The sequence below is a fragment of the Crassostrea angulata genome, chromosome 4 (genome assembly GCF_025612915.1).
Source record: "Crassostrea angulata isolate pt1a10 chromosome 4, ASM2561291v2, whole genome shotgun sequence".
In the NCBI taxonomy this organism is placed as follows: Eukaryota; Metazoa; Mollusca; class Bivalvia; order Ostreida; family Ostreidae; genus Magallana; species Magallana angulata.
The window spans coordinates 4,713,381-4,734,784 of NC_069114.1; the positions used below are offsets into that span (position 1 = coordinate 4,713,381).

The 21,404-nt window shown below is 33.3% G+C and overlaps 1 pseudogene; it reads left to right on the forward strand.

The window, feature by feature from the left end:
• Positions 1 to 20,822, forward strand: part of LOC128180559 (blastula protease 10-like) — a 48,176-nt pseudogene extending 27,354 nt beyond the window's left edge.
• Positions 20,823 to 21,404: the final 582 nt, after the last annotated feature.

The following is a 21,404-nucleotide window of genomic DNA, read 5'->3' on the forward strand; positions in this document are numbered from 1 at the left end:
ATATTATTTTTGACATTCTATAGTTTATTGTTGACAATAACCTTGTTAACCTTAATTTTGATCGTGCGTCATGACCTCATTTTTGCAGGATTTCATTTTTAAAAAGTCTTACAGTAAGGAGTTTTTTTATTTTTTAAATTAAAATCTGAAACTATTGCTAAATTCTGTCTACTAAATTTAGCGATAATATGCACTTTATTTTTCATTAATTGCCGGGAATTATGGCCATGGCTTAACGTAAGCTAATGTTTATAGACCGACATCATAATAGAGGGTTTTGAAACTTAAAATCGTAATTCGTCAAAATAGTTAATAATCATAGTTTATTTCTGTCTCATATAACACGTCTCGATCAAAATCGCAAGCGCAATATCACTTGTTTATTTCATTTACGGTCGAATTTTACTCCTTCTGCTTGTTTGCCCCTTTAGTTTCGTTAAGTTAATTAGCAAAGCTCTAAATAATATCAGTAAGCTCTTTAATTTGATTCTACGATGAATTTTCACTGGAAGAAGACATTATTTTAGCTTTTAATCGCTTTCTTTCTAATTTTTAACCACTCTGTGACTTCAATCGAAGAAGTACTATTCCCCCAACTTTCAATCGTGCTTGTGATTTTTCTTCATTGTTTTACTTCATTATCATAAAAAGTGGTGTCTTGTCCAAAGCCGTGTCATGTCTATTTATTATGATAATCAAATACTTGCAACATTGTTGTTCTACTTTTCGACATACTAATCAAAGCGGCGTTTTAGGTTAATACAAAGAAGTATTGAACAACGTTATTGTCATAATTCATACTTTATAGGACTTGATTACGTGACCAACCCGTATTTATATCCCAATGTGCACCAAAAATGACACATTATTTCTAAGATAATATGACTAAATATGTCTAATTTGCCTGTTGCAATGATGTACTTTGATTATTGTGACATACTGTGAGAAATTTCCAGTCGTAAGAAACTATTATGTTTATATTTAACAGCGTGTGTACAAAAAAAACTTTTCTTTTAGGTTGATGTGTTTGTTATGTGATTATGGCTAATGTTTTCTTCTGTTTTAGTGGATGTTATTCGTATGTTGGTTACGAAGCTGAGCGTCCTCAAATAATTGAAATGTCGGAACCCGAGTGCATGAATGTAAGTAGTACATCAAATTGTGTTTCCTTGTGAAAAGCAAAAAAACGGAATCATTATAATTAATGTCAATTACGTCCGTCGATTTGCATTGTTAAGCTGACAAACTTGCCTTCGTCTAGTGACTTTGAGCAGCCGCGCACGTATCGCAAGGTTTTTTTAACGTGTCTCGTTACACTTTTATGTTAAGTACATGTATCTAAATATTCGATAGAAAACATGAGATAATTTTCATTTCTTGTTTGTTTTCTTCATTTTATAAAACACACTTTTGCGAAAAAAACTCATTAAGGTCTTGCTATTAGAAAGTTAAATTACATACTGTAAGAAGTTGGTTTCATCGTTATGAATATATTTTACACATAAAATCGTTGACATCAGTTGATGTGCTATAAGCGTTTGTGATTGAGTTCCTGGTTATTGATTCTAAATAAACTATCTGTCAAAAAGCCTGATAATTAAACTGAAACTCATCACCTATTTTAAGTCTTGACAAGTTTTGATGAAGAAGTTTTTTGACTGAAACTGTCTTGCGAAATTTTACAATTTAACTATGAAAAATATTTGCTTTGCCGAAATTTGATACGCCGTGGAAATGAACTATTTATGGCTTGGTAAATATCCTGTTCAATTTTCGTATCTTCGAAGACTAATGAAATTAACATATATAATTTGATTAACATTATTATAAACTTTATGTCAACAAACACTTTGTAATTTGTGGTTGAAATTTCAATCGCCAGGTACATGCTTGAGACCATCGACTGGTGTATGTGTCGTCACAAACAAAATATCTAATACTTTCAAACATTACTTAGTCAAATTATTTGTTAGGGAATGTTCAAAATCTATGCCAAGTTTCTCCTATGTGTCTCATTTAAAAATAGAAAATATTTGCTATCTCAATTATTTCCGAACAGGCCTCGTATATTTAATATCTTTTTATAGCAATAAAAAAAATGAGGTACACAATGGTTAAAATGAAAATATGCCACTTTAGAATGTAACAGTTTTTGTCTAGTCTGTACTTTCAGCAATGCGCCACCACCTGAACTATTAAATAAAATAATGTAATTTAAAGTTATGCACGAAATTCTTCTAAAATTTTGTTACAGAATTCACAGATTAATACAAAACTTTGATCATTTGTTAAATACCAAGATAAACACCTCTTATCCATTCTAGATAAATTAAAATCAAAATACTTTGATGAAAAAAATATATACAGACAGGCTAAAATGCGAGTTTTTATTAGTGTCATTGGGTATTACAAATGCACCTGGTTATACAATGTTAGAATATTCTTTATAACTTTTCTTTGTTTATGAAACCACCAAGTTATTTCTAATGTTTCGATATTTCGACACCTATGATTTGACACATGCAAGAAAGTATAATTACAAGCGGATTATCAGTCAATTCTCTAAAAAGTTAAAATAAAAAGAACAACAGAATTCATCAATCCTCAACATGTGTATATGAATATTCCTTCTTTAGCAAAAATAAATATTCTTTTCATAAAACAATCAATTTTATAATAAAATCAATATATTCGAAGCTTTTGTTAAGTGTGGGAGTTTAGAACACAGCGAGAAAAACATGAAGTACTTGATGAAAAATGCATTAAAGATTTGCATATTTTGAAAAATCATACTAAATATAGCTGTACATTAAACAGGGAATTTTGAAAAATCATACCAAATATAGCTGTACATCAAACAGGGAATCATATTCTATTTTCATATTTATCATTTGGAAATCAGCACTTACATATAGACAGGAAAAACAATGACTTTGAACTCGTGACTAACAAGCTTTATTTTCTTTATACCACTAACATTTATTTCCTTAATGAATCTATTTTGGTAGGTTGGTACCGCGGCCCACGAAATGCTCCATGCTGCGGGCCTTGTACACGAACACGCTCGTAACGATCGTGACGAGTATGTACGTTTAATCAAAGAAAACCTGGGTGGAAATATTAACAATATAAATATGCGCAAGGCTGATACTTATGATCTTAACCCCTACGACTATGAAAGCATTATGCAATACTCTCTGAAGGTAAGAATCAGTAATCTTACTTTTATTAATTACATGTCTGGGACAAAATCAAATTGATTTGTTAGGTTTCAGAGTGATATGCGTATGAATCATCTCAAAACCATTTATTGTATACTCTTGCACTATGATAGTCTCGATTCAGATTTTAATTACTCGATAATTATAAATACCTAAGGGCTGAACCCTGTTCATTCAAAAGTATGAACATTTCCAAGATGTCACCTTTAAAACGCTTCATCTAGCTTAGCAGATTTTTAAGAAACGGGAAAATTGCGATATTTGCGGGGATTTTGTATTCAAACAGCCCAGATGATGCTTTTGTTCCTTTTCCTCTGAGTGAAAAGTTATGACGTGTCAAAAAAGATTTCTTGGATACTTTCCCTTTCATTAATTTCAGCTACATTTTTTAAGGGTATGTGCATTCTTATTAAAATTCCTCCAAATGTGCTGCATAACTTACTGGAACAAATTATATTTGTCTCGAAATACATTGAATAAAAAGGATTAAACTTATCAAATTATCAAAAAAGGGTGATACTGAAAATAATGTATTATCTGATATGATTCTAATCGTTGCCTTTAAGCGTAACCCTTGTGAAAAAAAAATGAAATGTAATGTAAACATTTGCCATGAGGAATCTTAATATTGGTAATTAAAATATATAATATTGGTAATGTATTTAAATAATTTTTTTTGTTTTGCAGAAGGGTTCTATAAACAGAAAGCAAACAATAGAGTTCTTGGACAAAGATCTCGAATTTTTGGCAGGAACTGGTGCAGGGGAGGGGCGCGAAAATAACAAGCGTTTGTTAAAGGAACAACTTTTTTTAAATTCTAAAATCACAACTGATGAATGTTTGAGAGTGAATTATTTTATAACACCGTTAACATAAAACGACATGTAGAAACCAAAACAGACAACTTGGAAGTTTTTTACTTAAAGGTGATTTTGAAATATGTCAAACTAAGATAAGTATGTATGAAAGGAATGCAAACCATTAATAAAGAATGAAAAATATTCGTCTTATCATTTCATTAAAAACTCAAAAAGGAGTATGTGGCGTCATCGTGGTTTTTTTTTCCGTGTTTTTCTAAGGTTAGCTAAAGGTTTCAACGTTCTGGTATTTAAAAAAAACCATATCTCCTCTCTCGCCCCTAAATCAAATTATATATTTACTTTCTATTATATATATATATATATATATATATATATATATATATATATATATATATATATATATATATATATATATATATATATATATATATATATCCGGTAATATATATTAAAATAAAAAAAATAACAACACTAATCGCAAAACGTAAGCGCTTTCATTTCTTCCTCAGACGTTTCACAATACATTTAAAATCAAATGACGTTAAAATCGATGACACTATTCACACAATACTATGACGTCACAATATAGTATAAGGACACAGTTTATAACGTTCATGTTATTGCATAGTAATGCAAAGTTAATACAGATACATTTTGATTTTTGGCTAAACCACTGTTCAAAGATGGTTTGAGAGTTTAATAAGTTATGTACGTTCACCTGAAGAAGGGTGTACAGTAAAACACGTTTATAACAAAGTCCCAGGGACGGGTATATATTCTAACTGCAAAAATAATTTTGCAGAGATAAACAAAAGTATACAGCAATGTCAATCGCCCAAAACATCAGTTCTATACAACCATTAAATTGATAAAAAAAAAGGGGGGGGGCTTGGCCATTCTTACTAAAAACTATAATATTTTTGTTTTTAAAATGCTTGATTTTTTAAACAGCACATTGCAAAGACCCTCCAAAGTGTGTCAACGGGGGCTTTGTCAACCATGACTGTGTGTGTTACTGTCCCAGGGGATACACTGGGAAAACATGCGAAACAGTGATCACTGACGATGGTAGGTCAAATAATATCATTTAACATTTACTTTCATTTTGAACTGTTGTTTTTTTCCTTACAACCCATGGTTTATCTAATATATATTATTAATATATGATATAGAAGCATCTTCAAATTTATAACTGATATCTATATCTTAGTGAATAACGTAAAGAATAATAAATAATAAGATTTTTAACGCTTATATTTTATACAAGTGCATCAATTTAATAAAATGCAGATTGCACAATTCCAAAACTTGTTCATAAAATTTGTCCACTAAACATTTTTTGAAGATGGTTAGGATAATCTGTAATCAATGATACGCTAGCATTTATATGAAGTCACCTTCATGTATATCTTTTTTGAATGAAACAAGTTACATATAAACAAAAATAATAATTGAATACTTTTCGTTTCTACGCTTGTGTTAAAAAGCAATGTATCATTCCGTTATGACTGATCAACGCAACGATAGTTCTTTCCGATTCCCGTTTACAGATTGTGGTGGAATTGTAGACGTTCCGCCTGGTGAAGATGTCTTTGTGATTTCACCAGGGTATCCTGCTTCTTATCCACTTGGGAAAATTTGTCGTTGGGGTGTAAAGGTTTGCACAATTTTTTGGTATACTTTTAAAGTTTTTCTTTTGCACAGCTTTTCTTTAACAAGTGAATATTTTTTCAGCATTGAATGCTTATTTTTGGATGCCGTCGGTCCTATGACACACGAAACGGTGAAGACAAATTGAAATACGCGCATTAGCTCGCTATGCTAATTTGTCTGCATCGCCTATATTTATATTTCGTACTGATTTCTATTTGTCTAAAATAGTGTGTATCGCAGCTATAAAGCCATTTTTTGCGCTCTTTATCAGGAATTCGAAACATACCAGAAACAGCCATATTAACATCTTATATAGTTACCTTCCGCAAAAAAAAGATATTGCCAGAAACTTTGTGGAGAAAAATCTTTTTTACTGAGGTGTAGATATATATCAATGATTGTTTTTTCAGAATTGGTTATGTAAAATTGAAAGTTTCATATAATCTAACAAAAATATACTTAAAACACGTTAATAGGTTTGTATCTGTGCTCATGGCGCATGAATTAGAAAAGTGTATTCATAGAAAATTGAACGTGGCAGATTTTTGATGCAAACATAAGGGGAAAGATACACTGAATGTATATATTACATGTATATTTAAGAAATAAAGTACGAGTTGTCGTGAATGTTGCAGAATAACCTCCGAGGTCGAGAAATGTTGTTTTGAAATATAAAAGCCGAGGCGTTAGCCGAGGCTTTTATATTTCAAACAACATTTCGAGACCGAGGAGGTTATCCTGCAACATTCACGAAAACAAGAACTTTATTTCTATTCTACTAACAGCCCAGTATTTCTACGGATCGTTTCTCCTATAGAGAAACGATCTAGGTCATTTTGAAGGCTGTTCCGTGTAACCCCAATGTTGGTAATGTTTACATGTGCATCGATCAAAGGAATCACATGCAGACGACAGAAATTTCTTTGGTTATTTAATACTCTTATCTTATTTATAAAATATCTTTGAATCATGTTCCTAATATTATAAAGGCAATTTAATACGATTATTACTACTACACGATATATATTTTATGTAAAAACATGCAGTGAAAAAATGCTAGGGAGGTGCAAGGAACAGCCGCATTGATCTCTTAAAAATAAACATTTGAGGCAATACACATCGTTTTGACTGGAACTAACACGTGAAACTGACATGGTTTTAAAACTTTTTACGGTTTGAAGTTGTACTTTCATAGTCAGTGCGAGACAAATAGGTATTTCTGATCTGATAATATACTGATGACGTTCGTGGTATATTTAAGAAATAAAGTACGAGTTGTCGTGAATGTTGCAGAATAACCTCCGAGGTCGAGAAATGTTGCTTTGAAATATAAAAGCCGAGGCGTTAGCCGAGGCTTTTATATTTCAAACAACATTTCGAGACCGAGGAGGTTATCCTGCAACATTCACGAAAACAAGAACTTTATTTCTATTCTACTAAAATGTAACAGCCCAGTATTTCTATACAGTTTGTTTCTCCTATAGAGAGACGATCTAGGCCATTTTGAAGGCTGTTCCGTGTAACCCCAACGGTTTTGTTAGTAATGTTTACATGTGTATCGATCAAAGGAATCGCATGCAGACGACAGAATTTATCTTTGGATTTTTAATTCTCTTCACTTCATTGTAAAATATCTGTGAGTTATATTCCTAATATTTTAAAGGCAATTTTACACGATTATTACTACTACACGTTATATATTTTATGTAAAAACACGCAGTGATAATGTGCTGGGGAGGTCCTAGGAACAGCCGCATTGATCTCTTAAAATTATCATTAGAGGCAATACACATCGTTTTGACTGGAACTAACACGTGAAACTGACATGGTTTTAAAACATTTTAAAGTTTGAAGTTGTACTTTCATGATCAGTGCGAGACAAATAAGTATTTATTATCTGATAATTTACTGATGACGTTCGTGGTATATTGGAGAATAATGTCCGCGGCATCTCTTTGATCTTGGCAATAACTGTAGTAGAATGGAGAATAATGTCCGCGGCATCTCTTTGATCTCGGCAATAACTGTAGTAGAATGTTAAACAAACTAAAACTGTTTCATTACCAGTTAGTGACCTGGATATGCATAATCTTTTAAAAAGTCTTTTTTTTATGTTTGTGAGAAAATTTCTTTCATAAATCATCAAATCTCACTCGCTATTTCATCTACATTTGTATTTTATTAAACGTTATTTTACATACTCATTATTTATGTCATATGAAAACATTCCACTGTCAATTTATCGGCGGTTAGTAACAACAAGATTCATTATATTTAATAACGTCTAATGTCATTTTTTTATTTAACAAAAAGACACTTGCCGTTTGCACGTTTTTGTTTTATTAATTAATTAAGAGATATTGTAAAAATAATAAATATAGTTATTATTATCCAAAACGTACACCTTATGTATGTGCGTGTTTACAGACCACAAATGTATTTTTAGGAGGGGGCTCACTAGGTGAAGGGGGTTTTAAATACTATGAAAAAAGTTATAGGATGTATCATCTAGATTGCTAAACGAATGGTGTAAATTATATTTGTCAAAACTCATTGACAATTATTTACACCCTTAAAGTACATGTTCAAACTACGGATATGGATTAAAACGAAATAATAAAACACGGATACCAAGCAATTCCTTTATTAATAACAAAATGAGAGAGAGATATGTGGTTACTTTCTGAATTTAAAAATTAAATACATTAACAGTACATACATTTCATAGTCATCAATTTCTTTTTTAATTTCTGTTTTTAAAGAAAGAGGAATAAGTGATAGCGTCTTAAATCCACAGGCTCCCGTGGGATGGGTTATACGTATGACGATCGAAGAGCTTCGCCTTCCCGCCAACGGTTGGAACAGATGTTACCATTGGTTGGAAATACAATACAATCTTCCCGGGCAAACAGGAATTAAGTAAGTAATAAACTGGAATTTGCAGCATTGAAAAGGTCTACAATGTAGTCGTTCTGCGAACAAGTACGAAACATTTTAATTATTACATTAAACAAAGCAACAAGTCGGCAAAAAGCTTTCACTTTCTTTTTTCTTTTTAGCTCACCTGAGCTGAAAGCTCAAGTGAGCTATTCTGATCACATTTTGTCCGTCGTCCGTCTGTCCGTCTGTCCGTCCGTCCGTCTGTCTGCCTGTCCGTCTGTCTGTGTGTAAACTTTTCACATTTTGAACTTCTTCTCTAAAACCAATTAACAAAATTCAACCAAATTTGGCTCAAAGCATTCTTAAGGAAAGATGCATATCAATTGCAAAAATGAAAGAAAAATTTTCATTGAAAGCGGAAAAAACCTCAAAACTGTAAAAAGGGGGGTGCATTTTTAAAAAATCTTCTTCTCAAGAACTACTGAGGCAAATTCAACGTAATTTAGCATGAATAATCCTTATGGGAAGGAAAAAATAAATTGCAAAAATTATGGGCTAACTCTGATTCAAATCTTAGTTATTACGAAAATAAGAAAGAAGAGGCGTGTTTCAAGCAATTTAAAGCATCCATGAGTCTTGGTAAAATGGGTAGCCATGACCAGGCCAGAGCAAAACAAAAGATTGACAGTTATTAATCTGCCAATCTCATTAAAATTGCAAGATATTTACTGACCAGTATATTTGTAAATATTGTTGCAAAATGATGCCTAATTGGAATTGACGATTTGCCCTGGCCCGGGTTAGCTTACCCATTTTACCAAGACTCGTATTCCATAATTCTAAAACAAGGTTCTTTGTTTAAAGCAGCCATGACTTTATATGATAAACGGGTCGATATGGCAATGATGAATTTGTTTGTTGTGCAACAGTTCGTGTGCGAAGGGAATCTTTGAAACATGCAAAATACATTGGTGCCGATGTTGTGAAGTAAATTGAGGCTAAATATTTCAATGCGTTGACAGTTTTCACAAATGACGGTGGTGTTAGCTTGTTCTGATTTTCGTTTCGTTTTCATTTGTGCTTTGCGTTAACCTGGGAACTGTCGCTTGTATTACCTGATTTTAACGTATCAAATCAAACAGAAACTCAAACAGTTTACTGTTTACCCGCGCAACAAATTAAGCAACTTCTGATGTATTAAGAAAGAATACAACTGCAATTCATTTTGGTTATCGGTAATTCGGTATCATATTTTGCGTAATGGTAGAATAATGCAATATGTTTTGTTGAGATGCTCGGCATTTTCTCGAGTTTATTCAGTTTAAATAGAGTTTAATATCGCTGACGGAAATATGTAGGTATATACATGTATATGATTTATTTTGAAAAATAGATTGTGTTCTTTATTTGTTATAGTGCATGTTTCTTGTGTTTAATTGTTTACAATTTCTATCTACTTACCATATTTGAGTGTTAAGCTTCAAGTTATAAGCAAGATACAACGTTTTGCTCACAATTCTATGTTCGTACACAGATCTGAGGCCATTCATTTATTTCCATTTTAAATGCCGAATTGGAAATACCAAGTTAAAAATCTTAAGCTGAATGTAATAAACTCATGTGAACAAATATGACTCAAACCTAGCACAATTTTTAGCTCATCTTTCTTATAATTCTACGATTGACGCTGAACTTTTGGTTGATCATTAGAAATTCTATATGAATTAGAGTATGTTAAATACTTGCACAGAAAAAAATTAAAGAATGATATGCTGTATATAACTACTCTCTGGGGCCCCCTCTTTATACAATGAATAATGTGAGAAGTTAGTAAATAAAAACGACATCGTTAAAACAGTCTCCATAGTTCTGACACATTTCTGTTGCGGGGATAAAAGAATTATCGCTATTCCTAAGAAAATATAACAGCAGAAAATTATCCTGGTTTGTAGCAATTTGTTATTTTTGAATAAAAATGAAAATAATGGGTGGGCCATAGCAAATTAGAGCGATGTGCCTGTCAATACGGTAACTTTGATTTGTATAGCTCTTTAACATATCACGTGACAACATTTTTCATTCCAGTGTATTCGTCAATCGTAGGTAAAGTTATAAAAGTCACGAGTTTACGCATGGTAAACAACAGTCATTTAATAATAATGGAAAAGACAAATTAAATTGTTGAATATTTTTAATTTGAGAAATTGAGCGCATTGAGGTGCAATTTTTTTCTTCACATATATTTATGTAGGATTTTTTTGATGAAATACAATAACTATAATAGTGAAAAAAATACAATAACTGGTAATTAGTTGAGGAAGAAAATGTACCTTTATGCTCTCATATATTTTAATCGCTTTATTAAGTGGGGGAGGGGGACAGAACGAATATACAGGGAATTAGAAGTAATATAACAGTGTACCCCTATGAAATATTTAGTTCTATATCTTGCGTAGGATTTTCTTATTCTGTGTGAAAACAGTATTTCATGAAGGTACGATGTAAAAGATTACGTGTATGCAAAAATAAGTGTACAATTCGAATACTTTACAAGATTAATTTTTTTATTATTCTACCGAGGGCCATATGACACAATATCTTTTGAACGCCCACTTTTGCACAGGTGAGCGATGTGGCCCCATGGGCCTCTTGTTTTAACACATAATTGAGCTAAATATCTTCACGTTAATGTTCCATGTTGAGTCATTGTCCCACCTTAAATCATTAATTCAAGTTAACAAAACTTGGCGCTTGAATCGATTTTGAACTTCATTTTTATGCGTCACATAATATTTGATATAACTTGACTAGAAGGTATTTCTAAAAATATTTTTTTGAAGATTTAATGATTGATCATGAAGTTTTTTCAAATGAATACATCGGAATCAATATAAAGTGTTTTTTGTCTGATTGATTTAGACGTTGTGGGGATATGAATGGTGACCAGTGGACTGGCTCCAAGGACAGGCCAAACTTCATGACCCTCACGTTTGACAGCAAATACGTTCAGGACAGGCCCGCGAGGAAAGGATTCCGACTGAAATTCAACGCAATTCCACGAAAAAGTACTTGATATATTGTGTTTTATTTTAAGCGATGATAGATTAACTCATGATAAGAGAAATACATTAATTAATCAGAAAGTGTAAAAGCGTGTCATTTGTTTAAAACATTAATTCCCTATTTTTACGTAGAATAACAGTAAAAGTTAAAAAAAAAAATTAGAGATTCCGTAAATTTTGTTCCGGGCACAAAAAGGTATCTATGAAATGAATTATTATCAACATAAAGTTCGATGTTTTTACTATTATTAATTAAGCCTGAAAAAAAATGCACCTTTAGCAAAACAGTACAAATATGAACCTAACTTCATTTTCCGCTAAAACATTTTTTGGTAGTACTTTTATATCAATTTTTTTTTCTCAACATAATACTGCATATTTGCTTTTGGTTTTATCTCTCTTACTCATTTCTATAATCGTATGGCATATAATACAACAACATGTTTTGTAAAATGCCTAAAAATGATATAATACACTAATCCTCGTTATTTTGAATAGTTAAGTAATTTAATTTTTTTAAGGCAGAAAAAGGCTAATACTGTTCAAGTAAATTAATACATGTACTACAAAAGTTTCAGTATTATCATCATTTATTTATTTTTTTGTTAAAATGTATCGAGAATAGGTAGGGATTTGACAACTGATAGAGAATATTTGGACAGAAATATTTATCAAAAATTGTTAAAGAAGATGTAATGATTTTTATCTCTCAAGTATCACTGCCATTTATAAACTCTATTTTATTTAGTGTAAAATCATAAAAGATTTTTCTTAAATTTTCAAAAAATATTCAATTTTCATTAGCTCAAAAATAAGTCTTTGACCTACTTTCCGAGAAAAAAAACCCCGAAAAATAATGAAAACTATCATTGATGGATTTTGTTTTCATTTTAAATAAACGTCATTATTTACCGACCTTTTGGGTATCAACTCATGATTAACTTTAAATAATTTTAATAATTCTAAATCACCCTCATGTTTTTAGAATGACTTATCATCTTTTGAATTTGCTTCAAACGAGTATATATTTGTTTTAAAAACAACATTTTCCACCAGGTTTGTTTACTTGTGCCATAAGAAATTATTCAATATATATGAGATATGTAATTCATAGATAGATTACCTTGTCAATCAAACCCCTGTCTAAATGGAGGAACTAGCAACAACAATGGAAAGTCATTCATCTGTACCTGCCTAGCGACGTATACTGGAAGACGGTGTGAAAGTGAAGGTAACCAATTGAATTGCTTCGATGCGTGTCTGCCATTGAAAATATATTTTAGTTTATATTCATTTAAGCTCACCTCTTCACAATGTTCTAGTGAGTTTAAGCTTTTCTGATCACTTTTTGTCCGTCCGCCTGCATTCCTTTTTTTATGACTCTAATTTCTTTATAACCTCTGGGCCAATTTCATCAAAACTTGGCAAAAATCATTTACAGGTAAAATATTTGTCAAAAATGAAAAATCACACTTTCTTTGAAAGAAAGGTTATTAGATATTTTTTTAAATGTTGATATCTTTCAAAATATCTTTCTCAGTAGGAAGTGATGCATTACGGTTTACACAGGGATAGGGAGAATTCTTTCAAAATATGTCAGATACTGAAAAAAATTACCGGAGCTTGATATTTAACTTACAATATCTATACTACAATATTAAAATAATAGACTTGAATTTTGGGGCTTTAATACCGGGAAATCGGAAGAGTACTGTCTTTTGTTCTATATATTTTAAACATCATTGGTACTTGACGATTAACAATTTGTTTTTATTTTTTCTCAATCAAGCTTCGCTAATTAATAATCAACGAATTTTTTTGGAAAAATCCGGAAATCATTCTGCATGTCAATATGGTGTAAATTTGAAGCGAGTAAAAATGTTGATGAAAAAGTATTGAATTCTTCAATAATATGAATTAAATTTTAAGATGAAAGGTATTTACAGTCTCAAAATGGTTTGTTATGAATATTTTGACTGTAAATTTCAATGCAGGTGCATTTATTTTCTTTAAAATCGTTTCGGGGCGATTCTGCAATTTTTTGCTGTATTACGGCATTTTAACTGTGGTGAAGCTCTGTACCGAGACACAGTTAGATTATTCCAACAAAGCAGAGTGTAGTGAAAGTAATATCATTATTGTACGCATAAAGCTTTGTTATGTAAATGTCAACAATAAATCGTGTAACAAATATGCTGAGAGATAAATTGCATAAGTAAATTCAAAATTACCTGATTACTGTAAATTCCCTTTACTAAAGCGAGTACCTTATTCTGCGATTCCACTGTTTTGAATCAAATTGCGAGAATAAAATAATCACAAGTACCATTTTTTGGAAAGTTGCTTCTCGCTATTTTACGCGGATATTAATTCATCGCGTTTAATTAAGAATCTACAGTAAACGAAGTTGATTGATTAAGGCGCCAGAAACGTATTTAATGCCGGTCTTATTACATATGGACCTATATAAAGCTCAATAGATTTAGGACAGTGTGTATATATGTGATAGTAGCGTAATATGTCTATGTGTGTTTATTCGTTTTGTATTTTCTATTTTTCGTTTTGTTCAATAGAATCTTAAAATTATATCAGCCAAAGTTTAACTGCGCAAGTAAATTGAGTTCTTCCTATCTGTAATTTCATTGGTTCATAATATTAACCAATTATTTTGAAGTTAGGTGTATAAATAAGTTACAAATAATTCTAATTAAGTAAGAGCAGTATACAGTTTCAAGAAAATACCATCCGGTTGATATCTGTGGCATCTTATGGTATGTAAATTTCATATTAACTTATGTTTTACTTATCAGTGTAAATGTTTAGTCTCTGGTTTTATTTTAATTGCATTGTCAATACTAAAGTGTATTTTTGTAATTAAAGTTATAATACTTGGATTGTGTCTGTAAAGTTCAAAGGTTAGCTTTCTTTACAGTACGCACTGTAATTGATTTTTTATGAAACGTATAATGTATTTGTGGTAACTTATAGCTAATGTATTTTCTTTCATTTTGTCAGTTTTCTCATATTATGTATTACTTTGTAGGTCTATGCCTCTATATTCAAAATAAAAATAAAGTCATCAGCTACACAGTACACCATCTTCATTTTCCTTGACTGCTCGGTTACATCATGGCGCTGCGAGAAAACAACAACATCTAGAGGTATTGACCATATTCAGGAAATTATATGCCAGAGATGCCAGGAATCGGTGCTATTGAAATACGTCCGTGAGTAGAGTTTACCAATATAGTAAGGACTTTAAACTCAGGACCTGCTGTGTCAACGATATGAGTAGTATTTACCGATAGTTTTTACCTGGAACTGTATATATAAAGTGAACTGTTTTCTGTGTACCGTTATGCTGTCCAAAATGAATAAAAAGGAACTACAAAATCGTGTTTATGAACTGGAACAAGAGTTACTTGAAGCAAAAATATCTAAGACCAAAGTTATTGAGAAACATACATTTTTGCGGAAAATCGTAAACTAAGAACATTTTCGGGTAGACCAAAGAATGATGGTGATCCTTCCATTGATGATTGGATAGACGATTTGGAAATAGCTTTCTCAGCCCGCGGAAGGACCGACGCACAGAAAGTTGATTTGATATATAATCATCTAGAAGGCCAAGCAAAGGAGGAAATAAAGTTTCGCGCCGATATTCGCCATGACCCCGAAGCGATATTGGAATGTCTACGGTCAGCGTTCGGAAACCCGGAAAGCATCATTACGCTTCAACAAAGATTCTTTGAACGTCAGCAGAGGGAAAGTGAAACGATTCGAGAATATTCATATGTTCTCGTTGAATTATACCAAACAGTGATAAAGAAAGACAACACCGTATTTCCTGACAAAGAACGAACTTTGTGTGAGCGTTTTGTTAACGGACTTCATGACAAGTATATGCGGAAAGAAGCTAAACGTCTGTTCAGAAGAAAGTTTTACAAAATAGACTTTTATCATTTGCGGGATGAAATGATTTTACTCAGTGAGGAAGAAGAATTCGAATCGACTTAAGTTTCTCCATGTGAAACCAAGAAAACCTCAGACAGACCACAGTCAGTGATCAGCGATCATCCAAGTTTAAATACCAAATCGTCCGATGCGCCCAGTACAGACGACCTTTTAAAAATCATTCAAGCACAACAGAAACAGATTGATTCCCTGACCGGATATATGAAAGATAGCGAAAACAAACAACAAACTATGGAACGCCATACCACTCAGACACCTGTAGATCGTTTTACCAACCCCAACGAGTCATCTACGGAGCGCCGTTCTAATCAGTATCCTATGGATCGCCAGGCCTTTAATCGATCTGTGTATTGTTACGGTTGTGGAAGACAGGGTCATATCCAGAAGAACTGCCGCGCTACAGTGTACAGGAACAACGGTTCGGAAAACAAGTAGCATCTATTGATACGAGTCAACCAATAGATGATAGTGAAAAAGACTCATTCAAGTATCGAGCAATAGGATAGTGTCCGGTGATTAGTGTTAAAGTGTGTGATGTATATATTCCGTGTTTAGTCGATACAGGATCCATGGTATCTACAATTAAAGAAAGTTTTTACAGGAAGTTCTTAGAGCTCCTTGGAAAAACTCTTAGTGAAAAATGTATGTTACAACTTAAAGCTGCCGATGGATTAATTATTCCATACATTGGGTACGTTGAATTTGATGTGAAGTACTGTGGAAATGTATTAAAACAGCGTGGTTTTCTTATTGTCAAAGACGCAACTGATGAATTTACAAGAAAACGTAAAGAAGCTGTCCCCGGCATTTTAGGAATGAACGTTCTGAACTTATGCAGGGATATTCTTTCAAACTCTGATGTTCCCACTGACGGGATTTTAAGTGAAGTTTTCGCAAAAACAACCGAGTGCGATAGAAAATCTATTCATGGATTTGCTAGATTAAGTGGAACAGTTCCTAAACGCATACCAGCCAATACCGTTATAGTGCTTTGTTGTACTGGACCCAATATCGACGGTGATATAGTAGTGAATCCTTTGACCAACGAAGCGCATCTACACAGAAATTTCAAAACGGTATATACTTGTACCAATATTGTTCGAAGTCAAATGTGTGTTCGGGCAGCAAATGTGGGAGATGAGGACATATTCATCAAACCAAGAACGAGAATTGGAACCGTATCAAGATGTGAAATAGAAAGTGAAGATTCTAAAATTGAATTTCAAAGTGTAGGAAATGTAGAAGAAATTAGGATTCATGAGCTCCAGAGTGAAGAAGTAGTGGTTACGTCATCAGAACAGGAATTTGAAATACCGGCTGATATATATCATTTGGATTGCAGCATGGAGGAGAAAGAGTTAATTACGTCATAATTTCAGAAACATAAATATGTGTTTTCAAAGGACGATGATGACATTGGCTGTACAGATACCATCAAACATCAGATTCGCCTCGTTGTCAGTAAACCTATCTCACAACAGTATCGTCGCATTCCACCATCCCAATTAGACGAAGTGAAGCAACACATTCGAAAATTATTGAAGAATAATGTGATACGTGAAAGCACAAGTCCATTTGCATCGCCAATTGTTTTAGTTAGAAAGAAGGATAACTCACTCCGACTGTGCGTAGATTACAGGAAGCTAAACGACAAAACAATTAAGGACAAGTTTCCGTTACCCAGAGTCGAAGAAACCTTTGACGTTCTTCATGGTTCCGTTATGTTTTCCACAATGGATCTTACCTCAGGATACAACCAGATAGCATTATCAGAAAAAAACAAGGAGATAACCGCGTTTACGACTCCCTTTGGATTGTATGAATTCAACCGCATGCCATTTGGACTTACAAACGCACCGGCAACGTTCCAACGTCTTATGCAGCACTGTTTTAGAGAAGAAGTTTTCAACATCCTGTTAGTTTTCTTAGATGACATCATCGTATATTCCAAGACCCTTCAGGAACATATCAAGCGACTTGACAGAGTGTTTACTATTTTAAAACAGCATGGATTAAAGTTGAAAATGAAAAAGTGCACATTTTTCAAACCATCTGTGAAATATTTAGGCCATGTGGTGAGCAAAAACGGAATTAGTACAGATGAAGAAAAGATTAAGTGTATTACCAATTGGAAAGTACCTGAAACAGTGAAAGAAGTGAAATCGTTTTTGGGATTTGCAGGATACTATCGTCGTTTCATTCGCCATTTTTCTCAGATTGCCGCACCTTTATTAGAAATATCTAAAAACAACATGAAACACCCCAAAACCAAATTTGGAGATAAGTGGTCTAAACAGTGTCAAGATTCCTTTGAAGAACTAAAGAAAGTGCTGTCGACAGCCCCGTTACTAGGATATGCGGATTTTACCTTACCTTTTGTGGTGGAAACGGATGCAAGCGCACACGGACTTGGAGCCGTATTGTCGCAAAATCAAATCGGACGGGTGGTTGTGATCGCATACGCTAGCCGAAGTCTTCGACCAAATGAGCGGACGGCAAAGAATATGAGCAGTCTGAAGTTAGAGTTATTGGCCCTGAAATGGAGTGTCACGGAAAAGTTTAGAGATTACCTTCTTGGAAATAAATTCACTGTGATAACAGATAATAATCCGTTAAAGTATCTTTCAACAGCGAAGCTCGGTGCTTACGAGCAGAAGTGGGCATCACAACTTGCGGAGTTCGACTTTGAAATCAAATACAGACCTGGAAAGCAGAATGTGAACGCTGATGTGTTATCTCGTCTACCTAGTGATATTCTTGGTGAGTGCATTCAGTGATCCATAATTCCTCCGGAAATTAAATCAGCACAAAGCTCGATTATATTTATTGAATCTTCTGATGTTTCTTTTGTGAATACTTTTCCAACTTATTCTATGGAAGAATTAGCCGAGATGCAGTCAAACGATAAATCAATTAGCGTGTGTAAAGTGTTTATAGAAACAAATACAGTTCCGAAAGCTAGTTTTGCAAGGAGGCAAAGTAAAAGTGTTCAGATTCTTATAAGACAGCTAAAGCACATTACAGTGAAAGATGGAGTATTGTACAGGGAGATCAAGGATCCAAAACTTGGAGAATTTACACAGATTCTATTACCAGAGTGTTTAAAGGAATTCGTTTTACAGAGTCTTCATGATGAACTAGGACACCAAGGTATTGAAAGGACGTTTAACTCCATTCGAATGAGATGTTACTGGCCCAAAATGTTTGCAGAAATAAAGAATTATTGTAAACAGTGTAACCGTTGCGCAGTTTTGAAGATTCCTCCTCCAAAAGTGCACACTAACATGGGACACTTAACAGCATCTGAACCATTAGAATGTGTAGCAATAGACTTTTCTATGTTGGAGAAAGCCCAAGGACTGGAGAATGTGTTAGTGATAACGGATATATTCACTAAATGGATGATCGCTGTACCAACAAGAGATCAGACGGCGCAGACTGTGGCTAAAGTTTTAGTGAATGAACTGTTCTTCAAATTCGGTGTGTGTAAGCGTATCCATTCAGACCAGGGGAAATGTTTTGAAGCGGAAATAATAAAACAACTATGTAATCTCTACAAGGTGAAGAAGACGAGAACAACGCCTTACCATCCCCAAGGCAACGGCCAGTGCGAGCGTTTCAATAGGACCCTGCATGACTTACTACGATCGTTACCACCTGCTAGGAAAAGAAAGTGGCCGGAATATATAAGAGAACTTGTGTTTTCTTACAACGTAACACCTCACTCATCTACGGGATACTCACCTTATTTCCTCATGTTTGGAAGACATCCCAACTTACCTATTGATTTCATGCTTGGAAGAAATAATACTCAGTTCAACAATGTCAATATCGACCGGTTGATAGAACTGCATTCCGAAAAGTTGGCGTTTGCGTAAAACAAGGCAAAAGAGGAAATCAACAGAAATGCAGACGACCGTAAGAGAAGACACGACACCGAGAGAAGCGAAGAAGAAATGGAAATCGGTGATAGAGTGTATGTCAGAAACAGGGGAGGCAAAGGTCGTGACAAGATCCAAGATAAATGGAAGCCGGAAGTTTACGTCATAACTGACAAACCGTTCCATTCAGTGTACACAGTTAAAGCGGAAAATGGTGATTCTGGGAAAAGAACTGTGAACAGAGCCGAAATAAAACCGGTTATTTATTAAAGCGTGTGTTTGTGAATACAACAGTGTTCAATTGATGCCGAGTTCTTATTTATTCGATTGTATATTTCTATGTGTATTTATTTGATACTAATATTAAATTGTGTAATCTGAGGACAGATTAATAAAGTTCTGGGGGAGTATGTGATAGTAGAGTAATATGTCTATGTGTGTTTATTCGTTTTGTATTTTCTATTTTTCGTTTTGTTCAATAGAATCTTAAAATTATATCAGCCATAGTTTAACTGCGCAAGTAAATTGAGTTCTTCCTATCTGTAATTTCATTGTTTCATAATATTAACCAATTTTTTTGAAGTTAGGTGTATAAATAAGTTACAAATAATTCTAATTAAGTTAGAGCAGTATACAGTTTCAAGAAAATACCATCCGGTTGATATCTGTGGCATCTTATGGTATGTAAATTTCATATTAACTTATGTTTTACTTATCAGTGTAAATGTTTAGTCTCTGGTTTTTTTTAATTGCATTGTCAATACTAAAGTGTATTTTTGTAATTAAAGTTATAATACTTGGATTGTGTCTGTAAAGTTCAAAGGTTAGCTTTCTTTACAGTACGCACTGTAATTGATTTTTTATGAAACGTATAATGTATTTGTGGTAACTTATAGCTAATGTATTTTCTTTCATTTTGTCAGTTTTCTCATATTATGTATTACTTTGTAGGTCAATGCCTCTATATTCAAAATAAAAATAAAGTCATCAGCTACACAGTACACCATCTTCATTTTCCTTGACTGCTCGGTTACATATATAACATATTTTTTTATGAATATAATAAACTGTAAGCGGTCAACTCTTGGTTGGGAGTACGCGTCTACTACAGCTGTAACAGTCAGCAATCGAAAGTGTCAACGGTGGAAAGATTCGAGTCCCCACGGTCATTCTTTCACAGCTTCATTGGGAGACCAGGGAAACTATTGCAGGAACCCGGACCGGGAACCGAATGGTCCATGGTGCCTAACCACAGATCCAGTAAAGAGATGGGAGTACTGTGATATTCAAAACCCTGTTCAACTTTTGACTTTAAGTGTAAATTCTTAAAAGATTTTTAAAAGATGTCCATACACGATGCTTAATATACTGGCTAATAGTATATAATAAAAAAAATAATTCTAATACATCAGCACCATATTTCTCTTTATTTTTTTACCTTATTGGACTGAATTCGAACTATGTCATGAGGGAAACACGTTACCATGAGATTGGTTTTTCAATGATTATTTTCAAAGGCTCATAAAAATAATTCATGTTTAATGAAGAAATTGTTTTGCTATCAGACATACTTCTTTCAAAATTACTGATTTTTAGCTCACCTGAACCGAAGGTTCAAGTGAGCTTTTCTGATCACCCGTTGTCCGTCGTCCGTCCGTCCGTCCGTCCGTCCGTCTGTCTGTCCGTCCGTCTGTAAACTTTTCACATTTTCAACTTCTTCTCAAAAACCACTGGGCCAAATTTAACCAAATTTGGTACAAAGCATCCTTATGGAAAGGGGGTTATATATTGTTACAATAAAGGGCACAACCCTTTTCAAAAGGGGGATAATTGCGAAACAGTAAGTTTAGAGTGCATGTCTTTAAAAATCTTCTTCTCAAGAACCACGGCACCAGAAATGCCAATATTTAC